Source organism: Coenobita brevimanus, chromosome 63, assembly GCF_032717465.1.
Source record: "Coenobita brevimanus isolate Jiangsu-jjx chromosome 63, ASM3271746v2, whole genome shotgun sequence".
Taxonomy (NCBI): domain Eukaryota; kingdom Metazoa; phylum Arthropoda; class Malacostraca; order Decapoda; family Coenobitidae; genus Coenobita; species Coenobita brevimanus.
Genome location: NC_137016.1, coordinates 6,233,221 through 6,257,761, shown reverse-complemented (window position 1 = coordinate 6,257,761; position 24,541 = coordinate 6,233,221).

Below are 24,541 nucleotides of genomic sequence, written 5' to 3'. Positions count from 1 at the left end.
TCTTGCCACGTGACCTACCTTGGTGTTTACCTGTCTGTCCTTCATAGCAGGAAAATCGTTGTCGTGTGACTTTCCTAAAAACTATTCACATTATGGGTTTATATTTATTGTAGACCTTGTGTGTGTGTGTGTGTGTGTGTGTGTGTGTGTGTGTGTGTGTGTGTGTGTGTGTGTGTGTGTGTGTGTGTGTGTGTGTGTGTGTGTGTGTGTGTGTTCTCGTGGAGTCTGGAGGCTCCCTAGCACCTCATGCGTAACTGATTAATTCTTTATGTGGGACGTTAATATTATCTTGTATGTTATAAAGTTTATGCATTGAACATTGATACTGAAAAGACAGTATCAGCATAAATGAGATGTTGAAGTTCTATATGCAAACTAAAGAGCTAAGAAGGTATTTAGTATGGATCATAATTTTGCGCTCTTGCCATTGACAAGATAGTAAAAGCGTAAAATAGATGCTGAAGTTGTACAGTATAGCCAGAATAAATCGCCAAGAAGGAGGGGCTTGGCAAGGATCCTGATTTTAGGCAATGGTCATCTGCTCAAGAGGTATTTCCAACTTTCTTCTGCCAGTTTTTGATGACAGCTATCGAATGGGTCCCTATTTTATTGACATTCTTAAAAGCTGAACACTATTATTAGCAATTTTCGGTGCTTTGTCTAGTGCTGAAGTTGCATGGTCTTCTATTTGGCAACTCAAGTGCTGGAAATCTCCTTCGCGGACGAGATTATGACCCCAGGTATATAAATGCGACAGGTGTTTACTTTCTACTTGTTACTGTTGCGCCTGTTGTTGCGCTACCTGGAGAAGGAATTAAATAAAACCACTGCCACGTCTATACCAGCCAATTTACAGTGACCTTCATCGTAGGATACAATACCCCTACACTGTACACCGTGACACGTTCCCTTCTACTCAGTCTCTTACAGTGGAGCTAGTGCGTCAGTAAGGTTCAGCTCGAGTCGTAACTGTTGTATCTTCACAGTAAATACAGTTTCAGAATGTAAATCTAATTCTTCCATATTAATAGCACAGTGACATCAAGACCCGGGAGGAGAAATAGTTTAGTCCCTCCTGGAAGATAGGGTGCACTCTGGTCTAAAAATACCCAACCCCATTAAAAAGACGAAGAAAATGACGCAGTGGAACAATATGGAAAGTTTGGACCCATATCGTGAGCTTGTGATGCGTGCCCGCTGTGATGAATGTTATGTAAGTTGTGGCTTTTCGTGTGGCCTAAAGAGACTTTTGCGTGGCGCAGAGAAAATGCATACACACACACACACACACACACACACACACACACACACACACACACACACACACACACACACGGTAATAGTCAGTCCCATATCTACCCTGTGCGATGATGGGGCCTGAAGATTGACTACCATATCTTAGAAGTTTTAACTCCTTCACTCCGATTATTTCTTTCTATTTTATCGTTGAAATTTCCACACGTTTTTATTAAAATAGGGGAGACTTCAAAATGGAGGGGGTGGGATATAGCCTTCATGAAACTCTCCAGTATTAGTGATCTCTCCTAGATTGTATACAGTTGTCTGCAGGTTTTAAATATATAATCAGAAACTGAGCATCCTTCAGCTGGTATATGGTGAGTAATTCCTAAGCTGAATGAAATCGCTTTACGTTAACAGGAACATATTTGAACGTCAGCAAAGTCCATCACTCGAAGACATGCTTTTTTGTTTAATTCATACCCTCACCAGACGATCATTTTCAGCTCATGGAAGGCTTGTTGTCGTAAAAGGGTAAATTCTATCCATCTATTCATTGCCAGACGCCCTAGTCCCGTAACGGGTGGCCATTTGACTTTTAGTTATTTGTTTTACGGGGAGGGGCACTAACCCTCCACCAACCCACTTGCTGACACGTAGGGAACACGTATGGTTTGGTAAATTGTGTTATCTAATTCCGTCACTACTAGACGTTCCTCCTGACCTCAATAAAACCGCCTCAAAGTAGCAAGAATAAATCAATAAACCACGTCACAGGACTGAAGGGGTTGTATGATAAAAATGGTGTGTTGTTACGAGACTTATGAATGGTTTGTAACGTAAGGAAAGAAAAAAGGGAGCATCCGGCCCCAGTACTCTCGCTTAGGTGTAGAGGGTCCGTGGCTAGAGTTCGTTTCTCGAGAACATTTGCCACGTTCAGGTCGAGGCGGCATAGGATTTTATCGATTTATCTGTTACATTCATTTTTAATCCTCTTGCACGTTACTGTAGCAGCCCATACGTATTCTGGGTGACAGAAAATTTTTGTAACATATTCTTCGGCGGTTTATTTATCACACTGAGCTTTATATCATCCTCTTGTACATCACTGAGGATAAGCATGTCGGCAGTAGAAACAGACAGGTAAACTATAAAGAAATACCGAGAAGCAGTGTGTAATAAAATCGCTGGGAAAAAGATGCTGCGAGTCCCATGCTATGCCACCCACGACACCTTCAGACGATTTTACGCAGTTTAACCCCTTCAGTCCGATGATGATTTTATTCTGTTCTTGCCATCGTCCAACAATTTTATGCAATTTAGGAAAGCCTTATTGAAGTGGAGGGGTAGGATATAGTCTTCAGTAAACCCTTCACTACCAGGGAGTTTTCCTAAGTCTACTAAAATCGTCAGGAAACAGAATGAAGAAACTACAGAAAATGCATCATCAGACTGAAGTAGTAAAGAGGAGAGGTCCAGCAGTGAAAAGGTTTAAGCAGTCTCCAGTTTGCCCTTCGGTGCTTGAACGCCATTTTTTGTTTTATTTTGACCTCAGCCAGACGATTTTCCTCAGCAGCAGAAAGATCTCTCGCGGTGAAAGGGTTAGAGCAGGTGACCAGCTTGGAATCTTGGCAATAAAATAATTCGTACACATTACCTTGGTGGAGAGTTTCAACCTTCCCCGTAGCTCAGTGGCAGGATAAGACAACACTATAGGTCTACATAATTACATTTCGTAGCATTTCTTAGTGACCGGCATAGCATTCTAGTACTGATTTCTTATTACAACACAGGAGTCAAGAAGTAGAGATGGACATTTTCCCTAAGTGGAGAGAGAGAGAGAGAGTGAGAGACAGTCAAAACCGCTCAGCCCGAGTCGATAATTTTTTTCCCTTTTGACATCACCAGATTTAATCAGCTCAGCAAGAAAATTTTCAAAACGATGAGGGAGTGGGAGTCAGCTATGGACCACCAGGATGCTCTCTTAAACGGAATAAAATCGCCTGTTTACAGCAAGAAAACTCTCTCACACACACACACACACACACACACACACACACGCAAATTTAGTCGCCTTTTAGGGATTCGACTCCATGGACCTTTACCCCGAATGGCTCTTTTTACCACGCGACCACCAGAACACTGTGTGGTAAGTTGCCTAATGGATCAACTCTTTCGCTGTGGTTACGCTTTTGTTTTCTCTCCTGCCCTCACCAGACGATTTTTTACAGGTAAGGATCGACACCTGCCAGTCAAGGGGTCAAAGGTCACTGTATTTTTCCCAGTCACTACGATGATTTATAACGTTTTATTTTTGCTGACCACACACGATTAGGTCAGCTTAGGAATTTTGAAACTTGCGGAGTTTGATGTAGCCTTCATTAACTCCCTTGCTAACAGTGGTCCTAAGTTAATTATAATCGCCTGGATGTAGCAACAATGAATTAAACACGATGTCCTGGGCCCGATAGATTAATGTCTTTACATCATGAGGTCTAAGGCGAAAAGCATAGCATTGTGTGACGGTAATAAGGCAAGGACGTGTGTGCTGGGCGGCCCCTCAGGACCCCCCAGGCCCTGGCTTCCCCATGACTATGAAAGAGCTCACCCCCACCGACCGGGCTAATGTATGGCCCGGCCTTCACTATAGGTGGAGGAAATCTTAAAACGAACGAACAAACGGTAATAAAATAAATAAAAATATTAAATAATAAATAATAAATAAATAATAAATAAAAAAATAATAAACATGACATCACCATTGCGAGGTGATAAAAGGTTTTACAGGTTTGGGGTGAATATGAATCGAATTTCAACCCGTTTATTGTGATGATGTCACTCACAGCTCATTCTTGCTGCTATCAAGATTTTAGTCGGTTTCTGAGACCTCCCTGACAATACGGAACAAATGAAGGCTACAGTTAGCCTGCTTGTTCAAAAAAGTCTCCCGGAGGTTTATCAGATTCATTAGGAGATAGCATGAATAAAATAAACACAAGAAACGGTGCCAAGGCACAGCAAACCCGTCCCCGTTAGTTGTTTTAGTGCTGACGTATAAACACAATAGGATATCTAGTCACAGATGTCACTTATCAAATTTGGGGTAAATCGGGTGAAAATTGGCGATTTTATTACCATTTGAAATTTTAGGCCAGTCCCACCTTACATTGATCCCTCTACTGCTAATTAGGGGATGACTCCCTTGATGTAATGAAGGATATATAGGATGCAGATTTGAAAGATGCATCTTTAAGTTTTGGTTTCATGTCAATATGACGAATCTGAAAGGGGTTATGGCAAAAAAACGATTTTTACCTGTCTCTGTTTTTCTTTTTTTTCCGTATTTGGGGGGCCTACAGCCTGGGCCTTGGCCCGATTTGTCCCCAAACTTAATCAGGTGATCAGAAGGTCATAGCCCATCATCAAAGTAATTTTAGTAAAAAACGCACCATTAGTTTTCACGTAAAGTTGTTTACAGACAGGCAGACAGACAAACAAACAAACAAACAGACAAACCGAGTGAAAACAATACCCGTCCCCGAGCCCCTCCGGGGCAGGGACGGGTAATTACTCCCTTTTTCTGAAGGGTTTTATACAGTGTTAATGGAGGTTGGGTCAGGTGTGGGTGCAGGCAGGTGTGGATGGGTCAGGTGTTGGTAGGTCAGGTGTGTGTGTGGGGGGGAGGGGGGTTATGTGTGTGTGTCGGTCAGGGTTGGGTGAGGTCAGTTGTGGGTGGAATCAAGTGTGGGTGGGGTTAGGTGGGGCCGACAGTGTAGATGGGGTAGGTGTGGGCGGGGTCAAGCCTGTGTGAGATGGTGTGGAAGGAGTCGGTTATGGGTGGGCTCAGGTGTGGGTGTGGTCACGTGTGGGTGGGATCAGGCCTGTGTGGGGTCAGATGCAGAGGAAGTCAGTGATGGGTGGGGTCATGTGTAGATGAGGTCAGTTGTGTGGGGACCAGGTGTAGAAGGGATCAGGTGTGGGTGAGTCAGGTGTTGGTGGAATCAGGTATGTATAATATGGGTGTGTGTGGAGCGTGTTAGGGGTCAGGTGAGTGTGGGCTTAGAGTTGGGTGGGGTCAGGTGTGAGTAGGGTCAGGGATGGGTAATTTCACGTGTGGGAGGATAGGGTCAGGTGTAAGTGGAATAATATGTGAACTGAACCATATTTATAAATGAATCTGGTATGGAGTGGATTAGGTATGAAATAGGTCAATTAAGAATGGATCACGTGGGAAATGAGTCTGGGTGAACAAGGTTAGGTGTGCTCATACCGGGCCAGGTGTGTCTCCCTCGTGTCGAATTTCCGGGGACCTATACAGAACCCGTGACTCGTAATGACAAAGATACCACCATTTTTACCTCATGCATATTTCACCTTCATCACACGACATGGCGGGGTATCGTGTAAGCTCTGCATCAGCCACTAAATATAGGTTAGTTATAGACACAAGTACGTCTTTTATTTTATGCTTGTTTTATTCACCTTATTTTCGGCCTGCCTGATACTTCCCGAACTGGAGATGGTAGATGTAAATTTCAAGAAATGGCTGACTACCTCCCTTCATCTCCCCACCATCCTTTACATCTCTCCCCATACATTCGTTTACCTCCTCCTCACCCCTCTTTATCTCTCCCTCTAAAATTCATTCTGTTCTCCCTCCACACATCCAAACATCTTTTCCCCAAAAGTCTGATACACATTTTCTCTACCTCTCTTTCCTTCTCTCCTTGCACGCCTTCAGACTCACTCTCCGCCTCTTCCTTTATCCTCCTCCACTCTACGTCATCCTATCCTTCTTGCTGTGTGTAAGCTTCACACATGTCTTTTATATCTTATTTAACGGAGAAAGAAAGAACACCCACTAACACATCTGATATCCTTTAATCTCTCACTGTTTCTTTTATGTATATATATATATATATATATATATATATATATATATATATATATATATATATATATATATATATATATATATATATATATATATTAACTGTATTCAAGGTATCAGAGCTAAGTCCCTCTGAGTTAAATTTCCTGGTGCAAAACATTCTTTACGTCCTCATATAACTTATAACCAGAGAGAGAGAGAGAAAGAAAGAGAGAGAGAGAGAGAGAAAGACGTGCTTTCACGATGCAGTGTGTTTGTGTGCGTATGTATGGGGTTGGGGAAGAAAGTATATTACCCACACATTCTCTGCGTGACCTGAAGACGACTGAAAGAGATGTGAACATGGAATCCCATCAGATTTTAAAAGACTCTCCAAAAATTATACAAAAAGCCTCGGATCTGGGCAGTACTAACAAGGAATCAGCAAAACTAGTTAGGTTTGGTTTAGTGTGTGAATATGGAAGGTAAAAGTGTGATAGAACACACGATCAATTTGACGAATTTGGCCAAAAGCAATTTGACCCCACGGACGATGGACTCCCGAAATTTTTTCATGATTGTTCCCCATGTTGTCAAACAAAGTTACATAAGTATGTCATATACAGGTTTCTTTTGACAATTTATGGTTGATATTGTAACTGCATATTCAGATGATAATGAATTAATTTTTCAGGGACTACGCAAGCTCTATCGATCATTTCAGATATCATCTTACCCCTCCTGCTCGATCCTTTTTTGATCGTGTGTATAATAGTTGACCCTAATCTATTCGCGTCGCCTGTACTGTTATATTTTGCATAGTTTCAGACTATTTTATTCAGTTGAGGTTCAGTGACAAGTGGACCAGAGTGTCAATACTGTCTCCATTCACTTTTTCATGGCTGGATTAACTTTCCTAATGAATTGTTAGTTTTTACAGATGACTTTATTCAGGTAAGACAGAATCAAAGGAGTCTGATCGTCAAGGTGTTCAAGGAAGAAAGCCATACCGGTAATATGACGGTGTGGATGATGACAAGGATTAAAGTGGTTAATTGTGCAGGTGTGATAATCGTAAGGTTATTTATGAACACTGCCAGACGGAATACAAAAGCAGCTGGTTTAATACTGTATGAAATTTGAGAGGATTGAATAATATTACATACATAAACTCAAAGTGCATAATACAGTACGTTAAGCTGAAGTATGCGACAGTGCGGCCGGCTCTGATTCTTGTGTGTGCACTTTATGGATAGCGATAGAAGACCTGCCAAAGAGTTACAGTGATTGTGAAGACTGATCAGAAGGGAAGAATTCTTACAGGTGCTGCAGATCATGATTTTTTTTTTTTTTTTTTTTAAGGTAAAATGCCAACGTTAAATTAAGACGACGTCGTAGTGAGGGGGTTTAATGTTCATAATAATATGTTTTGGTTCGTGATAATTGCTAATATTATGACACACTTTTACAAATGCAGTGATTTAAGAAACATAGTGGTGGAATTAAGGATCTACCAATCTTTCGGTGAACGCATCGTGGACGTGGACCCATCCTACGTACGCATTAGTTCAGTTAACATTTTTGGATATGTTTTGATAAAGAAACGTCATGCAAGCTGATAGGTAATGTGAAGCGCAAATATATGAATAGTTATGCCTATGAGATGAAGTCCAGATACCGGAAAACGACTTGAATGGTAGGTGAGTGTGTAGCCCAGTTCAGCGGGGATGGTACTGCTTAGATCTCCATTTACTTTTTCTTTCTAAACCTTGCTCACCCTACTTTCGGTGAGTAAAAGAGGCGGAAGGATGATGATGATGATGATGATGAAATAATCTTTAGATAAAACTGGGGAGATGACAATTTCTCGAACTGTGATTTTGAGTGTGCTATGCTGCCTCACTGCCAGTCTTATAACAACAAAGATTTTTCAGAGTTACTCCACCACCAGACTTAGTAAAAAGATCTCATGCCTGGTCACGTTTCTCTGTAGAACTTGGACAGCCAGTTCTTCTCATTCTTACGTTATCCTTGACGCCTGATCTCCTGGGATGTAAGAACACACGAAGTAGGGGATAATGTCATGTCAAGGTCGCGCAGTTCTAAAGTTGTTTTTCTTCCTCCTGTCTCACAAACACTGCACCTGAATGTCTTTTGACATTATGAGTAGGCTATACGCGCACGAATTAACATACAGTTCGTGCCATTCTCCTAATTATTTTTGTACAGCTTTGTTTTAAGACTTCAATAATTTGCAAGTATAGATTAAATTCAACGTTGTAATGGACGACAAGAAATCTTCAGTGACGAGGATCGAACGGGGAATCCGCTCAGTACCAAGGTACCAATCTTGGGTGTGTCCGCGTCTCAACGGCGCAGGTACCCCGTAAATATGACGTATTCTTCACGACTAATATTTCCCCAGAGCATGTCCGACAAACCAGTGCACATTCAACTTCATATTGAGAACCCTACTACACCCGAGTCGATTTTTCATCTGACGGAGCTGGTTTATTTTCACAGCTTGAATTATAAGCCGTAGTTGCATGAAACTAGATGAGCCCTGGTTATAAGGCAGGAATGAGTCTCCTTGATTACTAGTCAGATTAATCCACCAACCTAATAACACTTGATCAAAAGTGAACTGGAATGGATTAACGATCTTTAAGTGAAAATAAACCTACCAGAAGACCCACTCAAAGCACTGCAAATCCACCACTAAAACACCGTCCTCATCCTCGGGTGAAGATACGCAGAGAAGATTGAAGAGAGCAGCAATGACTCAGGATCACTTGGGAACTCGCTGCGACATAGCTACCCTGTGGATTCCACTCTCTGTGGAGGACATTGGTCCCTCTCCTAGAGGACCTCTCCTGGACCTTCTCGATCAGAATAGAATACCCACCTACTGCTGGAATTCATCAGACTTATCAATCGTTTGCGGCCCATTGGACAACTGGAAACCTACTCCATCGAAGGAAATTTACAGTTCAACAAACTGTCACAGCTAATCGAGCTGTATCAGCTCACGATGTTGTTGCAACCCATTCGGTTATGAAGAATCCCCGAATCCAGCTTATTCCAAGACACTTTCCTACAGATTATGGGTGGGGTTATCCAAAAAGAATCCCTGGCCCGTCATTCGTGGCTACAAGATGACAACCTCTCACAGAACCTGCTGCCATCACCAAAAAAGTGCCAGTCACCAATTGCTAACTCGTATCTTTCCAACACCACATTCCTAAGCACTTTCAAGCATTGAGGCGAATAGTTACACAGACATCCGTGTACAGTTCCCGACTGAGACATAACCTTCACGTTAATATTCACTATAGTTTAGTTGTGAAGTGCTTCCTAGCTGCATGAGTGTAGATAAATGTATAAACAGTCTTATGCACATCTGAATCTTAAGAAAGTTCATGAGTTTGAACCTCTCCGTTGTCCAAAAAGCCATGAATAAGGTCATATGTAGGTCAGGATTTTCCTCTGAACTTTGAGCAGTGACGCTACCTGAGATACCTGGAGTCAGAGTCAAACACAAACATACGATGAATTCCTTGCCGTAGCTATGACTTATTCCAGCGGAAGCCACTGTACTTGTCCTGCCTCTAAAAACACTGCAGACATGACAGGGAACAGATCGTGAGTTTATTTGCAGTTCTGAGCCATGGTTGTTTTGCCATAACTCGCTGCCTGACCTCGAAACCAGTCATGAACATTTTCCAGTTGTAACTCGGATTTATTTCTGTAGGAAGAACAAGAGATACAGAAGACAATTCTCTTTTGTTTTCCTTCTATGAGTACTTCTTACAAATTACATCAGAGTGACGAAAGGTAAATGATAATAAACTTGTTCGTGGAGCGTCGTTCTAGTTATTACACTTCGACTGATACTTTTCTTGTCCTGCAAAACAGTCTTATACGCGTCAGCAAACGACCTCTTTTTCCCCTCTTCTCTCTTCACATCTCCCTTCCACTCTTTCCCTCACTATTCCCCTCTCTTCCTCTCAACAGTTCCTTCCTCCCTTATCGTAATCCTTCTCCTCTCCTTCTTCAAATTTTTCCTCTCCTTGGACTTTCCCCGCTCAACTTTCTCCTCTCCTCCCTCAATATTCTCCTCTCTCTCTCCTCAACTTTCTCCTATCCTTCAACTTTCTCCATCTTTCTTAGCCTCACTTTTCCTGTCTCCCTCACCTCATTCGTCTGCCATGGTAACTGCAGCCACCTGTAAGTTACATCACAAGAATACTGGAAGCCTTTTGATGTTTGCTGGAACATGACGTCAACACGGCTCTCTGTCAGCCTGTATGCGGATGTGAATTTTGGAACTGTAGTCAGGCTAACAAGTTTTCATTTTACAGGAGAACATACAGGAGATGAGGTTATGGTTTAGATTACTTTAGGTTACGTTTGGTTGAATTTTGTCTTTTTTCTTGTCAATGTGTATTTTTCTCTAACGTGTTTCTTTCCAAACCGACATGTCCTTCATTCAACATGCATTGCCCACCATGTCAATCTCGTCAGTAGCTTTTTTCTCAACAAGTAATTTTTCTCGTCAACAGGTTGGTTTTGTCACCATGTCTTTTATCAACTCATATTCCCAAACGTATACATTTCTTCATCGTCTATTATTTTTGTCGACTTATCTTTTATCGTCAGCATATTCTTCTTTATCATCATGTTCTTTTCACGTCTTTTTTTTCCTTGCAGTGTGCTTCTGTAGCTTCACTCCTCTTCAACGATTCAACATGTCGTTCTTGCTAAAACGTGTACTATTCTTATGCTGATGTCTCTACACCATTTTGGCCACGATTTTTTTTCCTTCATTGAGTTTATTTATGTGAATCACTTTCATTCACGTACAACACACACACACACACACACACAGCGGCAACAACAGCTTCTGTATTTTTATCATCCTCTGTGTGTGTGTGTGTGTTACTTCAGACTGCAAGGGTTGGATGCAGCCTTCGTTAATCCGTTCATCGCAAAACATCTTTCTTTAGTACAATAAAATCGTCTGTAGGTAGGAAGGATAAATCACACAAAAAAACATCAGCGTATTAAAGGGGTTAAGCTATTGGAAGTCGTCTGGAGTCAGCAGAGGTAAAACAAAGACATCCTTATACTGCACAGATGTATTGTTAGATTATACAAGAAGCTAAAGGAGCACCTTTAATCTATTCAGCACGTAGACCGGGATTTTATATTTTCATTCTGACACAAGATGAATTTCCTCAGCTTAGATGCTTTCCAAATTAAAAGGGTTATGTGTAGGTGTCCTTAACTGCCTCACTAGGGACTCTCCATAATCGTAGCAGAGACTTAAAATAGAAAAATAAGACATCATGGCGGTGTAAGAGACAAGGTTCTTCTTCTAATGTTGATATCAAGGCGACGTAAGTAAGCGGTAAACTAACGAGCTCGCTAGACAGAGGGATTCCAGCAAACTCACGTACGGTATTTTACTTTTTTTTTTTTCTGTCCTCAACACCTTAGGCTGTCTTACCTCCGGCCTTGCCTTAATTCAGCTCATTCCGTATCCAACCCGTCTCTCTCTCTCTCTTACACACACACACACACACACACACACACACACACACACACATACACACACCTTGGTGGGGATTATGCAAGTGTCCTTCCCTTGCATCTAATTAAAGAATCTGCATCTCAGATTTTTTTTCCAGTTTTATTGAGATTGCAGAGGAAGGTCGTGTTGCGTCGCCTGATTTAACAAGCTAAGAGTGACATTGAAGGAACAGGTAAAGAAATCAGTATAAATGTAAAGCAATAAAAAATAGAAAGTGCAAGAAAAAAAGGTAAATACATAGAAGTTGAATTGTTAATGAATATAAGGGTCCATATTTTATCACCTTCAAACCATTCTTTTTTTTTTTATTTTATTATTTCCATTTATGTGACCTCCAGGACCCTCTATGTAGATTTAGAGAGAACTAAATAATTGCAGGAATCTGGTATTGCCTTCATTAATCTTTGTAAATAACACCTTTCCTAGATTATCCATAATCTTCTGGTGACATCATGTATAATATATAACTGAAGATGGCCAACACTGCCAAGGGAATGCAGAATGGTTTCCCCGTAAAGATTTCTGGTACAAAGAGACCACCCAGTAAATATAATAAAATTTGCAGATTCGCGCCACAGCATTTTGCGCATTTCACGATAGATGATCATGTGTACGGTTTAAGGTTTGACCCCATAAAACGCATTCAGTGTTCGAGACAGCCTAAAGGAGTGAGAAAAGTGTCTAGTGCTACTTCACCAAGTAACAAATACATCACGTTTCAAGCGAGCTCGTGGAATAAAAATGAAGGACTGGCACTCAAACAGACATGGAAGCAAGGAGGAGGAGGAGGAGGAGGAGGAGGAATACAATGTGGTCGCCATCTTATTTCCACAGTAAACAATTTCATTAACATCACTGGCGATAACAATAAAGGCCTCGCCAGTAGTCCCCCTCCTCCTCCGTCCCTTTACAAATTTTAGCTGAGTTTGCATTGGCCATTCTATTCGTTTAACTATATAACAAGAACACCAATAATAACAGCCACAAAACAAAAACAACGAAAACTACAACAATATAACAGTAAAGTATCACCAACAATGTCTCTCGCTCTCTCTCTCTCTCTCTCTCTCTCTCTCTCTCTGTCAGTTAGCTAACTACGCATCCTGTGAGGGGTTGTGTCTACAAAAGAACCTCCTGGTGCTTCAGTCTCCATTTTTTACCAACAAAACATACCAGCCTTTCTCACACAATCGTACACCATTTCTTCTTTTACTTCTTCTAATTATAGGCCTTTCCTTACTTCCCAAGTTTGTGTCTGTCTTTCTTTTTCCTCTTCTTCTTGCAGTCCTTATTCATACTCTCACTACCCACACCCATGTCTCTACGTGCATACCCATACCGTCACGAATATGATGTAAACACGAGGAGATAATATCGACACCAGCAACAACGATGACCACGACGGTAACATAATAACAATAAATATAAGAATAACCGCAAGAAATCAGCACAAAAAACAACAATGGGAAAATGAAAAGCAGCCACACAGTAAGAAATAAATATAAGGCATCAAGACAACAAAACTATATCATCTGTGTTATAATGATCCGATTTGTGTGTGCTGGTTTGTTGGATTGATACCGTAACAGCGAAAACGGCGCACGTAGCCTAAATTTTTGTTAAAGTAAGGTTAAGTTGAAGAATAAAACAATTTCCAGTCCAGTCGGGTCGCCCCTCCTACTTATGACTCATTTCTCAAGACAGGAAGTGATATCGAACGGAGGCAGCTTAAGGCGGCCTGTCAGCGAGTTTTGCGGGCTCAGCCTTTGGTTCCTTTTTCCTCGCATAAAAAAACATAACACCTTCATCATCATTAACACAACAACAACAACAATAACAAACATAAGAGCTGCAACAACAAAGCGATAAACAAAAACAGCCGCACAATATAAAAAAAAATAAGCATCATGAAAGACAACAAGATATCACTGTTATAATATCAATAAAAATTAAACCCTTATAACAGTATCAAAAACATTATCAACAACATCGACATCATTATCAACAACATCAACATCAAAAGCAACATTATCAACATCATCAGCAAAACAACAACAACAACTGCTGCAACAACAACGACTGAAGCAAAAACAACCAAAGTCAAAAAACGAACAATTACAACAAAAACAACTCACATCCACCATCATCCCCATCACCACCACCACCTTTATTACGAGTATCTTCCTGAGGTTAGTTGTGTGCCAGCAGTAAGAATAATATATGAAATGACGTCATCTAATTGAAGGAGGCATCGAAGACTTTTAACCCCTTCACCTCGAAAGTGTGTGTGTGTGTGTGTGTGTGTGTGTGTGTGTGTGTGTGTGTGTGTGTGTGTGTGTGTGTTTTCATTTAAACAATTCTTCGACAGGTTACATGAATAAAATGAATAAATAAATAAAAGACTGTCGTTCAGAGGTTGAAATGACCACAGAAACAGGGAACCATTAATGCAAAACTCGGCTGAAGGACGAACGTAAAAAAACTCACCTTACAACAATAAAACGGAATACAAAGGAAAGTAAACAGCACCAGACCAAATTAATCCTTTCGGGGCTGTTTGTTAATAAGACTACGCCTATGATATCTAATTCTATGAGCTGAAAGTAGGCAAATCAAGAAGGGGTTCACCGAATGATATTTCTCCGATCACTAAAAGAAATATTTTATGACACAATAATACCATCTAGCAGAAGTACTGATTGCATAAAAGAGTATGTCGTATTGATAGAGTTCACTGGGGGATCATTATTGCCTACCGCCCTGTGAAAAGTCCTTCCTCCTCCCCCCTACACAATATGAATAAAATCGCGTGGAGATGGCAATAACAGAGCATACAAGACTACTTGAAATTGGAGGGATTAATTGGTGAATATGTTTAGGACGATGCATGAAAGTGACACACACACACACACACACACACACACACACACACACACTCTGTCTCTCTCTCTCTCTCTCTCTCTCTCTCTCTCTCTCTCTCTCTCACACACACACACACAGAGATGCATGAAATAGACTACAGTAAATCCCACCCATCCACCTGAACACCTGCAGATGAATGAAAAAGTGCTTCAATATGCCTCAAAATACTATCCACAAAAGGAAGACGATATAACGTAGCTTAGAGACCACATTACACGAAAAAGAAAATGAAAATAGTAAGAAAGTAAAATCATCACCATGTAACAGAATATGTTGAAATTTTAAACAGCATACAAAGGTCATTTTAATCCGACGCCTTTTTTTACGCTTTATTCTAGCTCTCTCCATGTGATATTTTAAATGATAGCAAGGGTCCTTAGTGCTAAGTTAGTGAAGTCCATATGTAACCTTTCCAGCTCTAAGAGACTTAAAATGTAAACCCAAGGAGTCTAAACGTTATGGGAAAAAAATTACAAAAAGTTTCATTTGACTGATGATAAAAAAGGAACTTGTCTAAAAGTAACAAGAACTCTTAAAACAACAAACCATGACAAATGAAATGATTTTTTTTTTTTAAGGCATAGCAGTGAATATAACAGAAAATAATATATTGCCTACTGGTCATACCTTAAAATTATATACACTCCAAAATTAACACATGAAATTAAAAAAAAAAAAAAAAGCACTAGACATTTGTATGGCAATTACGCAATAAAATCAGTTAAATAATAATTAGAAATATATGCTAAAACGCTGAAAACTACTACTAAAAAAAAATACACTACATACAAGAAAGGAGAAGGCCAATGAGTACTTTTAAAAACTGCAAAAAAAAAGAGCGTTGTTATAAAAATGGTAAAACAGTGAACTCAGCGGAGGGAAAAAACAGTAACAAGCATTTAGAACCCTGGCGATAGACGCAACCATTCCGCCAGAGTGGATTTGGGTCAAGGCCGGCACAGATTTAAGCCCGGTACTCGAGAGAGAGAGAGAGAGAGAGAGAGAGAGAGAGAGAGAGAGAGAGAGAGAGAGAGAGAGAGAGAGAAAAAAAAATGAAGTGAGAGAGAACGAAAATGCCCCAAATAAACAAGACCACAAAAATTCGCTGGCATGATTACTTCCTTTTTTTGTGTTTCTTTTTCAGGACTTTTGGCGGGAATCAGTGGCTTAACCTCTTCAGCACAATAACGTCTAATTGTAGTTTATTCTCCACGCCTCCTGGCATGCGAAAACCATCAGGATGTAAAAAAAGGGAAGATGAAGGTCATTTCGAACCCATTCAGTCTGATTAATCACTTTTAAGTTACATAAAACCCTGAGAAATGACAAGAAATAAGTAAATAAAATAAAAAACACCCCAAGATTCTGAACAGGTTAAGTTGTACTGTATCTAATTCCTCCACTTAGATGTCTCTTTCAGGCTGAATATAATCGTCCGGGAAACAATGATCAGATTAAAAAAAAAAAAAAAAAGAAAAAAAAAAGACGTCTCCAGGCTGGGAAAAAATTTATAAAAATATTGTGTACCGAGGAAATAGGTCCCGTACTGTGGAGTCGTTAGTTTCGCTGCCAAGCTACGGAAAAATAAGCTGACATTTTTAAAAGATTTTGGGCCAGTGCTTTTACACTTTCAGTAAAATAAGTCAGAGAGAGAGAGAGAGGAAGGGGCCGAGGGATTGAAGAACTGATAGAATTTTGAGTATGGGACTGTTTTTTAAGCTTTCTTCGAAAAAATGACTGTCTTCATTGTTATTACTGTTGTCATCATCATCATCATCATCATTATTATTATCATTATTATTATTGTTATTATTATTATTATTATTATCAGCTCCTTGGGGCTAAGATCCGAATAAATGTGTGTGTGTGTAGATGAGTAAATTGGGAGTGTGTTGTCCTGTCTCGGCTACGTCCTTTTCTTTGGGGGAAGAAGCCTAGATATATAGATAGAATATTATTATTGCTGTTCTTGTTTTCTAAGCTCGATCGTCAGTATATGGCAGTGAACACACACACACACACACACACACACACACACACACACACACACACACACACACACACACACACACAAAGAGTCGCCTGTTTACTTGCAGTTACTTTCTGGTAATATCAAAATGTAAAGCTACTATATATTGCACGAGAAAGATGTGCTCGTTTGTTGATAGTCGGTAGAGTACAACCAACAGAGGATACACTATTTTTCAGGAGTTGGAGTAAACTGACCCTGTGTTATATTCATAAAATTCAGAATAAGGTAAATCTGATGACATAAACAGGCTCCCTCACACACAAACACAGTCACTCTATCCTACGATAACATATACATAGACTCTCTCACTTACCGGTACTGTAAATACGCTTTCACTCACAGCCACTCCCTTGAAAAAATAGACTCTCTTACTCCATACAAATACCCTCACACTCACAATCACAGTCACTGCCTCCCTCGATGACACAGGCTCTCGCACTCACATATACACACTGTCTTGCTTACAAACTCTCTCTCTACCTCAGTGATGGATATGTAGACACCCTCAACAACATGCACAGAATCTTTCTCACAAGGTCATTCTAGCACAAGCAATCCAAGTTTTTTTTTTTTAAAACATATCCTGCATTCTTGGATGTATGCATCTAATAACTGCAAATCTGTGTGTGTGTGTGTGTGTGTGTGTGTGTGTGTGTGTGTGTGTGTGTGTGTGTGTGTGTGTGTGTGTGTGTGTGTGTGTGTGTGTGTGTGTGTGTGTGTGTGTGTGTGTGTGTGTGTGTGTGTGTGTGTGTGTGTGTGTGTGTGTGTGTGTTTCTTACCTACCTAATTGTTCTTACCTAATTGTAACTTTACAGGAATGAGTCAAGCTCGTACTGTCCCGTGTCTTAAACCATATTTATCGTACATATCCTTAAATTTATGAATTGTTTTGGCACACTATTTTCATTCGGTGGTGCATTCCACTGATCAATTGCTCTATTTAGGAAACTAAATTTCCTTACGTCTTTATCGCATCTCTTTTTATGCAGTCTTTTGCAGCGTCCTCTTGCTGATGCATCCCTATAGGTTGTGTGTGTGTGTGTGTGTGTGTGTGTGTGTGTGTGTGTGTGTGTGTGTGTGTGTGTGTGTGTGTGTGTGTGTGTGTGTGTGTGTGTGTGTGTGTAGCTTAGCCGAAACTAGGAAAAAGATTTCGATTAAACTTGGCAGGATGGTTGCAATTGGATTACATATGGGCCCATTTCACTTTCTAGTTGATTGAAATTTTCTGAAGGAGTGTTTTGATCCATGATGTTTGCACTGGTTATATAGGTGAACGACCCGATGCGGCTGCCAAGCATTTACTCCTGCATCGATGCATAAATCGTTGGTTTCGAGCAAAGCGAAGCGCTGTCCAGAAACAGCTCTCCTTTGAGTCAAATCCTGAGTGGAGTAACGGGGCAGCGAAGCGCGCGCGCGCATACATACATACATACAGACAGACAGACAGACAGACACCCACACACACAATATAAGCTTCTAAAAAAAAAAAAAAAAAAAAAAACTAGCAAAATCATAAATGGATTTTTTTCTATTTTCCTTTGATCTAGCTTGCCTGCATATCTCGCACGGTGCCGGAGTGACTTCAAAGAATGGCAAGGGTGTGCCTCTGATATGCTGGTGGGCGCTCTGTGTTGCGCGTGGAAGATGTGGTGGTCTGAAATAAACACACATTCAAGCAATTGCCAATACGCTCTCTTGAAAACGTTCATCCACACAGGAACAAACACCACAGAAATAGCCGCAAGGATTTATCTACGCGAAGACTTCTTAATTAATCATGGACTAAGGACACACTCACGCACGTGCCAACCCACACACATGAAACACACGCTCACACAAAAACAAACACGGGTAAACGCTCATACATAGTACATTACAGAAACACCCGCAGATAAAGGTTGTCCAGTTTGTCCTCGCAGCTGTGGTCTGAATGAATCACACAAACACACATGCCTATCCACGTACACAGGATAAACCCGTCCACACACAAAAAGACCTACGTAAATACAGAAACGTACACGCAGCGGCATACGCACACAACAGTTGCCTCTAAACAATGTAGTGTGATCTGAACTAAGAACGTACACACGCCCTTGCCAACTTACACACATGATACGCCCGTTCGTAGAGTGTGAAGTCCACTCACGTGCACATGCAACGGCAGATGCAAGAAAGTAATTAATTTTTGTTTCAGTTTTTCTCTTTCTCTTTACATGTCACAATGTTTCACAAGACTCTTCTCTTCCACTCAGCCACACTCCACGGCTAAAACCTTCATATGTATTCTTCCCCCCCCCCACCCTTTACCACATCATTAACTGCATTCAGACCCCTCCACCGTAAAACACACACACACACACACACACACACACACGCGCGCGCGCGGGCTTTTCACTGGGATAAGGGTGATTAATTATATATTGTTTACCGCCAGGTAATTCATCCAGCTTAAGAATGGCTTTACAAACTGATTCGATTAAATACCCCCCTTGTTAACCTACTTCATTAACACGTGGCTTGCAGGTGCTGAATAAAACTGTCAAGCAGGAACAAGGAAAAACATACGTCCTCATACTGATGGGGTTAGATGCAGCCTTAAATAACCTTCCTCACTGCCACAGAGGCTTACAAATGAGTAAAAAAAATTATCAGTCAGCAACAGGGACAGAAATGGGGCTAGGAAAAATACGTCCTCGGATTGAAGGCGTCAATTAAGGAGCTGCCTAGTCGACAAAGCCAAGAGGATGACAACAAAGAACTTGAGCTGGTCGTCCGGAATCTGGTAATTTGTCGTCGACCTTCGGGTATTGGGCTATTGGTAGTGAAAGCTGTCCTCCTGTGTCTGACTTTCTGCCTTGCTTGCCTGCTTATTTCGTCTGAATCAGCCTACATATCGATTTATTTATTTGCCATTCATTTCTTATATACTTATCTACAGCTCTCCATATATCTCTAGCTGTATTTGTGTATCTCATTATTTATATATATACATACGTAAATAAATGAACAGATAGATGTGATTATGGTGTTTGATTACAGATAGATAGATGAAAACAGATGTATATATAATGTACGCAGGCATATAAGTATGCAGTGTGCGCATTTATAATTCTGTTTTATCCAAACATCTATCTGTCAGTATTACTCTCTGTTTGTTTACAATTATCACTCGTTGGCCTTCGGGTATCGACTGAATGGTACTGGAGTTGGTAATTTGTATCTTTGTATCTGTTTGCTTTCTGTCTGTCTCTCTGTCGATCCGTGTACAGTATCTTTCAGTATATCTGTCTCAACTGTCTTCCTTTATTCCTTCAACTAATCATCGATATATCTCTTTACCTACGTATTTACGTTTACTAACTTTTAATTTTCATTCGTTTTCCACCCTTGCCAATTCATCATACATCTGGCCTGAGGTGATGAGAAATTACTCTGTAATGGAGTGAAAGCAATCACTCAAAGAACTTACTGCAAAATTAAATTCAAAAGACGATGTTGGTTGCTTCGCTCCGTAAATTTCTACAGCCTAAGTTCAGCGCTGAAGATGTCCGTTGACTGGAAATAGACATAGCAAATAAATATGTAATTCCTCGTTTTAGAAATGTAGCCATTCCCACGCAGGATAATATCGTACGTCCCTTCAGTACAGAAAGTGCGCCAAACTGAACTGTCCTGTCCTATGTGGCCAGCGTAAAGTATTTTTTTTCTTCTTCTTTTTTTACTGAAGTGGAGGGGAAATCAAGATTGCTTCTGAAGGCTTTACTATGAGAAGCATTCCTAAAGCTGAAAAATAATATGGTAGCAACAAGAATATACCAGATGGGAAGCCATGTTAGTGACGGGGTGAAGCATTATTTAAAGCTCTTGATACTAATTTTAATAAAATGGACCAATTTTCTTTTTTCTCTCCTGTCTATTGCCTGACACCACATCCTGCAAGAGGCGATCTCGACAAAGGAACAGCCACGTGTTTCTGTCACTATTCAGTAAAAACAGTCCCTTCCAAAGACGTACTACCCTCCCTTATACTCACAAGCTTTTTATACACACCCTGTTCCCGATCTCTCTCTCCCTGCTAACCACTCCACCCTCATACACTCTCCTAATCAGTCTCTCAGCTCCATTTGCTCAACACTACAGAATCACCCACAACAACCGTCTCTGCAACACATCCTGTCATTAGTCCATCTACCCCTCTTTGTCGCTCCACGTGCAACAGACTTTATTTCTTATTTCATTACTAAGAAAAATCTGAAAAATTCTGTACGGTATAAACTCTTCTCAAGGGTGTTGAGAAAAACAGGATCTACTGTAATTTTACTCAGTGCGAAGACGTCATTTAAAATATATTCCTCCTGCAGCTAGACGACTACTATATATACGGTATACATATATATCTATCTATCTATATATGAGCCAACGACCTCTCTTTGATGTAATTAGCAGACAGGTTAGAGCGGAAAAGGACCAGTGGAACAAGTTGGTTTAGCCTTAGATATGACAAGAGAGCTCTATGAAACATGTATGTCTGGGTGTTTTCCTCGTCAGTCAATGGATGTATGTGTGTGCGCTGGAGCTACTGGTTTGCATCCTCTTGACATGGGCTGACACCTCTGCTATACACGTTCAAGTTGAGCTAACGAGTGTTATAAGGGACAACCTAATTCGTATAGGTCATAAACGCATTTTGTTGTAACCAGAGATGGAACCCGTCCCAACCTGGTGCTTCGTGTGTTGTTACACATGTGGAAGGCTTTCGGAGCGTTGGGTACGAGATATACACGTATGTATATTGTATATATATTTTTTTGTGTCAGTGCTTGAGGAAATCTGTGGGGATCAGTGATAAGACCATAATTACGCTCATCATCATCTTCCCCTGTTCAGAATATTCTTTGTATGGCCTTTGTGGTGTGTATTTGGCATTTTTTCAACAGGTGTCTGCTGTCAAATTTATATTGGCTACCACCGAACGATTTTAATTTGCTCTGGACACAGATCATAGTGAAGGAGTGAATATGTGTCGTTTTTAAATGAAACCATCCTATATGATAACGCGGGCTTTTCCTCTGCATCTGCGTATTTACCCCCTTCGTTTATACTTCAGCGCTTTTTATTCAGCTTATTCTGGTCCATAAGCAAGTAAACAAACCCCAATATTTCTCGCCATAGCAGCTCACGCGACTAGAAAAACTGTCCAAGAAAAGAGAGTCAAGGCCGTCGAGGGGCACCACAAAAAACTGTTTCTTTTCTCAGCTCAGATACCCTAGTGCTACTGAGGCCCAAGGGAAGAAACTGTTTGGATAACCGCATAACTCTCTCTCTCTCTCTCTCTCTCTCTCTCTCTCTCTCACTCTTTCTCTCTTTCACCGCCACGGCCTAAAATATAATTCAGGGTATTTTTTCGTGGCATTCCTTCCTCCCCTCCCCAAAGGCTGCTCACTGAGGTACGTACTTTTTTGGAAGCCAGGGCGTGAGTTAGGTTAGGCTGCAAAGAGAGCCAGTAACCCTTTTAACCTTTTGATTCCGGTGACACATTCTTATCCGTCCCCGCTCCGGAGGGGCTCGGGGACGGGTATTGTTTTCACTCGGTTTGTCTGCCTGTCTGTCTGTTATCAAGTTTACGCGAAAACTACAGGTGCGATTTTGACTAAAATTACAGGGATGATGGGCTATGACTTTTTGATCACCTGATTGAATTTGGAGCCAAATTGGACCAAGGCGCAGGTTGGAGGGTCACGCCCCCAGTTAGCGGTAGGAGGGTCAATGTCAGGTGGGTCGGGCCTAAAATATCAAATGGGCATAAAATCATCAGCTTTCACCCAATTTACTCCAAATTTGATATGTGACATCTTTGACTAGATATCCTGTTGTGTTTATACGTCAGCACCAAAATGACTACCGGGGACGGGTTTGCTGTGCCTTGGCACCGATTCTTGTTTTCTGGTTTATTATTGCTACCTCAAGACGATGCTACTTCACTTAAGAAGGATCTTTCGCCATACATGGTTAACGAACAGACTCAGTTAATGTCATCGATTGAATGACTTATTTTCTTTGTTTTCTATCCACAAACAAGCGATTTAATGCATCCCCCACCCCCCCCTTCAAAAAAAGAAAAATGGATGGATTAACACGTTAGCCACTTTTCATTTATTTTTGCCATCTCATTATGACTTCTTAGCTTAGGAAAAAAAACTGTATTGAAGATGCTATTTGATTTTCTTGATAACTCATTCCGCACCCGAGAGCTCTCTTGAGTTGTGTATAATTGATGGGGGGAACAATGAAATAAGAAGGACCTTTTTGTGTTAAAGGACTTAGAAAGATTCCTATGCCGTTCTAATGGGTAGTCAATCAACTCCTTCAGCATTTTGAGTTTCCCCGTTGGATTATACATTGTTATTCCGGTCGGTACACTGAATAACAATAAACTCGGCTTTTGTTACGCTGTGTTTACTTCACATTTCGCCGTCACTTTCCACTCTGACATATCACATCAAAGAGAGTCAGCCATGGATAGAGGAACATGCTAAGCCTGTCTCAGTTTAGGAATATCACCCAGCAAAGGAGCAATGGATGATGTTGAGCCTAGCCTACTGTGGTGCCCATATTAACTGGATGGAGAGACGCAAATGCAAAGTCCATCCAAGAACCAAACCTCCGCACTCTTCCTCGCGCTTCGCTTTGGCAAGGAGCTGTTTGGCGAAAGGGAACATCGATTCACTGCGCGAGCTGGGCCTGCAGGGGCGATAGCATGCCTAGGGTTGATGGCTCTGTTTGACACGCCAGATCGGGGTCTACTATACTATTACTACTACAACTTCTGCCACTACTACTACTACTACTATTACTACAACTACAACTACTAGAGGAAAGTGAGACGTAATAGAGTTGAAACATTAGGATTCTGAACATGAAAAAAAAAGAAGTTGCTATAAAGAAGTAAACGATTTTTTTCCTTTTTTTATGCAATCCTCTCAGAATGAAAGGTGTCTCCCAAATCTGTTCAGCCTGAGGAAACTATCTGCAGTCTTTTCTTACTGCAATCAGACGCTTTTATGCACGTACAGGGCAACTTTCTTTTTGTGCAAGATTTACAATGGCCATATAATATAATCCATTTAGCTCGAGAAAAATGATGAATAAAACAAAATAATGATGGCAAGCATAATTAGTGAATGGCGCCTTTGAAGTGAAAGGATTAAGTTATGTAATTCTTCTCACAGTAAAAAGAACAAATAAGATCAAGACAGTGAATTTTTAATTATATTTTTAACGGTTTGTCTTAAATTCTTTTTACCGCCGACGGGTTTACTCATCTTGTGAAAAAAACTCATGTTTAACCCAGTGTTGCCTATGGGCTTTTTAAAAAAATCATGAAGTTTATTAAATTGTAAAGGTGGAAAATGTAGAGCTTAGCGACTTTGAGCTGCGAGGCAGAGGGCGGTATGCTTAGCGCCCTTTCAACAAAATCCAACATACTGGAACCCTGGCCACTAATGTGTTACAAAATTACAAACTGTCAAGCGAAGTCTTATTTTGGAATTTCTTCCGTGTATTTAGCTTTGTTGTCTGTTCGTCTGCGTGCCTGCCTTTTTACACTTTATCCTGTTGGTTTTTTACTTCCCCCACTGTCTGCCTATCCAACTTTAACCTACTCATCTTTGCCGGACCCAGTCTCTGCCTCATCCTCTGTGCTTTATATTTCCTTTATCTTATAATCTTTAACGATAATCTGTCTACGTGTTTATGTCAACTTAGTCATTTCTATCTATCTATCTCAATCCTCGTCCCTCCCCTTTCTTCATGTTTCATTCTCTTTACCATTATCATTTTCCACTGTACATCTTCTTAGCTCCTCTCACTGCCTATATCGTGATCA